Genomic DNA, 6,171 nt, shown 5'->3' with positions numbered 1-6,171 from the left:
CAGTGAGAGCAAAATAACTTACTGAAATATAGATAAAAGCTGAATGAGCATGCCACTAATGGAGAATGGGGATATTTTCACAGAACCAGTATTTTTCCCCATTCCATCTCCATTTGATGTCAATCAAAATATACCACTGGCCATTTAGTTTAAAAAAAAGAAAGAAAGAAAAGGGAAAAAAAAAAGCAATATGCTTGAGCACATACACAAGTTACTTTCTGTACAATAAAGGAATGGGGAAGAGGAAAATGAAAGAATAGAGAAAACTATACAGTAGTAGTCAGGATGTGGTGGGAACAAATTGCAGTTTTCTAATTAAGAATATATTCTTGGTCTATAAGAACAAGGTAGCAGGTTCCCTTATTTAGTAGACATGCTACTGGAACACATCAATTGTATCTTCATCCTCCATTTCCAACTGTGCAGGTATGCCGATCCATTTGGAATCAAATCTGCCTCATTGATAAACCCTGTCATTCACAGTAGGCTTTCATTAGTTTACTAAGTGGTGTATGTCGCTTAATCTTAAACTACACCACAGAACCATCCTGATCTGCCACCTTCAAATTAATATGACCGTTGTTCTCAGTCTTGACTCCTGCCTTGGGCTTTTCATCGGCCAGTCTCCTCAGATGCTGCTTCACAAAAGAGATCCCCGGTCCACCCGAAGGAGCACCACAGCGGCAGAGGAGGTGGCAGCACGGTGGATGGATGCGGAGTGATGCAGCCTTTATCTTACACAAAAGCAACCTTTCAGCCCAATTTTTCACAGTTAAATTAAAATCCTCCTGAGATAGAAAGGACACAGGAGTAGAATCAAGACTCTTCTTTAGAATGACTTCTTTGTACTTCAAGGTTTCTCTGCATGGATAACTAGGTAAGAAAAGAGCCACATATTCTTGGACTAACTGGGAGCTAAAATAACCCCAGATTCTCTGCTTCTTGTGCCTTATTTCAGTCTGTCTCAAAATGTTGTCATAGCTGTCTTTGTTCCCTACCCACCGCCTTTCCCAAATTGTCTAGTCACGGTGAGATATACCCCTTCCACAGGCCGTAGTGAGATGAGAGCTGAGTCAAGGGATGAGAAGGGAACGCAAAATGAGGTATGATGGACCAAAGAAACTTTTTCTCTTCCTGCGTTACTTACACATACCAACTGTTTTAAATTTAATTTTATTGTCAAGATGATGTACAGAGGGGTTACAGTTACATGCATAAGGTATTGAGTACATTTCTTGTCAAACTTGTTACCCCCCTCCCTCATTTTTCTCCCATTTTCCCTCCCCCACCAGCTTCCCCCCAAGTTGTACAGTTAATTTCCAATATATTGTTTTGTGAGTATTGCTGTTGCATTGGTACACCCTTTGTCCTTTGTCCTTTGTCTCACCCTTTGTCTTTGTGCCCCTTCCCCTCCCTAATTCAGATGAACATATATGCAATACCCAAGGTACCAAAATCAAATACAGTAACAACAAGAAATAAATCATAGGAAAGACAAATGAAAGAAAAAAAGAAATAATTTCACACAGTACATTAAAAATAACAACAATGAAAAGCCTCCTGTTTCCATATCTTGGAGTTCATTTTGCTTAGCACCCTCTTATATGATCATATGTATGTAGCTATTGAGATATTGTGCTCCTGTGCTAGGACTATGCTAGATATATACTACTTATTACCAATGAGGGAAACTATGGAATCTATGTTTATTTTAATAAGTGAGCTAAAGACTTAAAGAGAGACTACTCTGGAGAGGAAATAAGAATGGCCAATAGATATAAGCTCAGCATTGCTGGTCATAAAAGAAATGCAAATAAAAATAACATTGAGAATACACCTTAGCCTAGTTAGAATGGCCATTATCAAGAAATCTAATAACAGCAGATGCTGGCGGGGATGTGGCCAAATGGGAATACCATGACATCATTGATGGGAATGTAAACTGGCTCAACCACTCTGGAAAGCAGTATGGAGGCTCCTCAACAGAGTAAACATACACCTCTCCTATGACCTAGCAATTCCACTTGTGGGCATTTAGCCAAATGATCATGACAAGGCCATATTAAAGTTACCAGCAGTCTGGGAATATGGCCTAGTGATAGAGAGTGCTTGCCTCATATACATGAAGCCCTGGGTTCGATTCCTCAGGACCAGAAGTGGCACTGTGGCTCAAGTAGCAAAGTGCTAGCCTCGAGCAAAAAAAGAAGCCAGGGACAGTGCTCAGACTCTGAGTTCAAGCCCCAGAACTAGCAAAAAATAAAAAATAAAAGCTACCAGCACATGCTCATTGTTCATTGCAGCATTATTTACCATAGCTGAGATATGCCCCAGATATACCCAGATGCCCCTCAGTAGATGAATGAATTAAGAATGAATTAATACACACACACACACACACACACACACACACACACACAACACACACACAATGGAATTCTATAATTCCACAGAATGAATGAATCAGCCCATTTGTAAAGAAATGGAAAGATTTATAACAAATCATGTTAAGTGAAGTGAGCCAGGCATGTGCCAACTTTTTTATGTACAATATAAGTTATCATGAAACAACGTTTTTGCCTCATTCTTAACTTCATGTTTTCCATATTTTAGGCACTGATGTCTTGTTTTGTAACTTTATAACTTTCTGCAGACAAGAATGATAGATTTTTTTACCATTTGAGAATAGAATGGAATCTTTCTTTTTTTTTCAAATTTTTATTATCAAACTGATGTACAGAGAGGTTACAGTTTCATACATTAGACATTGGATACATTTCTTTTACTGTTTGTTACCTCCTCCCTCATTCCCCCCTCCCACTTTCCCTTCCCCCCCCCAAGAGTTGTTCAGTTCAATTACACCAAACAGTTTGGCAAGTATTGCTCTTGTAGTCGTTTGTCTTTTTTACCCTGTGTCTCTCAATTTTGGTATTCCCTTTCAATTTCCTACTTCTAATACCAGTATACACAGTTTCCAATATACTCAGATAAGATTACAGAGATAGTGTAGGTACAACCACAGGAAGGTGATACAAGAACATCATCAATAATAGAAGCTACAGATACACATGGGACATTGAAAGTAGTTACAACTGTGATATAACAATCGTTTCCATAACATGGAGTTCATTTCACTTAGCATCATCTTATGTGTTCATAAGGGTATAGCTATTGGGCTCTTGTGATGCTCTGCTATGACTTGCCTAAACCTGTACTAATTATTCCCAATAAGAGAGAATCTTTCTAAGAGGAAAGCTATGCTATGCCCCTCCTTAGAGTAGATTTCAAGTAGAATGTCAGTGTCAGAAATTCTCTGAATATGCATTGTATATACAACAAGCTTAGGATCTGCTAGAAAATGGGAATTAGAAGTACAATTTCAATCAGTCTTCTCAGGCTCATCAGTGGAGAATTTGTCTTGAACAAAGTCTAGCCGGTGGCCACAGATGTCTTCAATTCCCCAAACCTGGCCATCCAGGCACAGAAGACTTTGGGTAAGGCAGTGGCACTGTAGCTTAAAGTGCTTGAGCACTAGCCTTAAGCAAAAAGAGCCCAGGGACAGCATCCAGATCCTGAGTTCAAGCCCTATGATCAACAGAAAAGAAAAAGATTTGAGGTAAAATGGTCCACATTTATTGCTACTACTTTAACTAATGGCACAAGACCCGAACTGTTGGAGGAGCTCTCCCAAGGCATCAAGGAGTATCGCCAGAACAAGAAAGTAGAGAACATCAAGACTGTCATCAAGGTGGCCATTCTTTACAGGAATCATCAGTTTGAGCAAGAAAAGGTGGTACTGATGGAGAAATTTAACCAGTGATACTCACTATACACTATGTTGGAAATGAACTATACAACTTGGGGGGAGGGGGTCAGGAAGGAAAAAAATGGGAGAAAATGAGCAAGTGGTGACACTGTTCAAAAAGAAATGTAATAACCCTTCTGTACATCATCTTTACAGTAAAAAACAAAAGTTCATCAGCTTGCCATGACCATGGTGATGTTAAGTTTCCACCAGGTGGGATGTGTTATCTAAGCTGTTGAACAAATGCCAATAGCTGCTCCAACCAGATCATTCAATGTCAATGTCACCTCACCACCAAATCACATGAATTAATCATGGCTCTGGATCATTTTTTTACACTGAATTTCTTTACTGTCTGTATAAACCCTTTGAAAAATTCAAACTTCACTTAATAAAACTTTATGATGACATCAACAAAATGTTGAATATATGAGCATGTGAATTAAGACCTGACTGTGATTTATTTGAAGACAGAGTGTTGCTGATTCATGCAGAAAAGACTTAAAAAAATAAGATTACACATATTTCGGAAAGATTTGGCTCATTTCAGGCAATAATGGTAGTGCATTATTGGCACTTGTTTTATTGGAAGCAGATCATATCACAAAAAAAAAAAAACCTCTATTCAGAATTCTCCTTGGGATGGCAGTTCATGGGAAATATGGACAGTTGATAATGCAAAGGTAGTTACATAAAGAAATATGAATGTGGTCACAGACCATACTCATGGAATGGCACAGTGCATGTTCCTAATATGTACAGAGATGTGTACTTTCACTCATTGTTATTCTGTACCAAAAACTCCCTCCTGCTGTTGTTTTCTTTTTAAAAAAAAATATGTTTTCAAGTCCATTCTTGAATTTTTTTCTTTTGGGGGGAAGGGCAAGTCTTGATCTTGAACCCAGGGCCTGGACACTGACCCTAAGCTTTTATGCTCAAGGCTACCATCTACCATATGAGCCACAGCTCCACTTCTGGCTTTCTGGTGGTTAACTGATGCTAAGAATGCCATGGACCTTCCTGGCTGGCCTGGCTTTGAACTGTGATCCTCAAATCTCAAACTAGGATTATATACATGAACCAATGGCACTCAGCTCACTCTTCATTTTTGTTAAGTATTATGTCACTGATATTTAAGAATTAAATGTGAAGTGGTCATATTGGGTCCTCTAATAAACAGAAAAGTTTATATCTAAAATCATTACTGTGGCAATGAAGTATATTAATCATTACAAATAATGCCCAATGTAAAAATGTGCTTCTAAACTTGGGTACTGATTTTCATTACCAACAGTGATATTAAAATTGTCAAAACTGTAATTCATTTCCTTGAAATCCTTTTCTAGGACTTAACTTTGATGTAATCTTAAAAATGTGCTGAAGAAATCTCTATTATTAGCATCTATTTCACCTGTTAGAGAAAATCTAGATTGTTCTGGGTACGGGAACAATAAAAAGTGAGTGGAGCTGCAGTGCACTAGCTCAGCTCCCTCCAGCACTGCAGATTTCTCACCCTATAGAAACTTTTACCAGTAGAAATACAACCAGCGTAAGTTGTAACAGTACAGGGATTCTGGCAAGGAAGGAAAAATCGACTTTGCACATCTGAAAACACAGATTCGAGCTCTGGGCAGTGTCCCACCACCATGCCATGTTGGCGACACCAGCACAGTGCCCATCACAGCAACCCGCACTCCACGGAGGTAAAGCACACAGGGGAGACCAGCCGGAGCCTGAGAACGGATGACCTGAAATAGCCGAGAAAGCGTGAGTACCCACGAAAGGTATTCTCACTCTCAACCACAGAGCAACTCCGGCAAGGCAGCCCTGCCCCCACCGCCAGAGCAAAGCACCATCTTTGCTACTGGCATAGGGTCAGACCAGATTGGAACTAAAGCAGGCCTGGGAAAAGCAAGGTCAAATTAGCCATCTTTGAAAAGGGCAAGTGGGCCAACTCCACCCAGGAGAACGCCCCCTGCCCAGGCGGGAGGTATGCCCTGGGCCTCGGCTTAGCCAGAGGTGCCCCACCCTGCCCGCCGGAACTTCTAAATTTAAAGCTAAAACAGCCACCAGCTCCCAGAGGCAGGGAAACACCAGACGGAGGAACCTGAGACAGTTAAACGGTCCCGTCACAGAGGAAGCCCAGTTCCCAGCCCGAAAAGGAGCTGCTTTCCAAAGACACCTCCGCCAAGGAGGCCTCCCGGTGCAGGAGGCAGAAGCCTTGCACAGGCAAGCACCTCTCAGCTGGGTAAAACAGGCCAGAGGCGCCCCTCCCTGCTGAGTTCACAACCTACTCAAAGGCAGGCTGTAAAGGCCACGACCCTGCAGCAAACAGAGGAGCAAGCTGAATTCTGCCAAACCCAAAAAAT

General features: G+C 40.8%; 1 pseudogene; it reads left to right on the top strand.

The window, feature by feature from the left end:
• Positions 1-373: 373 nt before the first annotated feature.
• LOC125357563 lies at positions 374-4,235 on the top strand (annotated as a pseudogene).
• Positions 4,236-6,171: the final 1,936 nt, after the last annotated feature.

This window comes from Perognathus longimembris, chromosome 9 (genome assembly GCF_023159225.1).
Source record: "Perognathus longimembris pacificus isolate PPM17 chromosome 9, ASM2315922v1, whole genome shotgun sequence".
Classification (NCBI taxonomy): Eukaryota; Metazoa; Chordata; class Mammalia; order Rodentia; family Heteromyidae; genus Perognathus; species Perognathus longimembris.
This window is presented reverse-complemented; position numbering and strand designations above follow the sequence as displayed.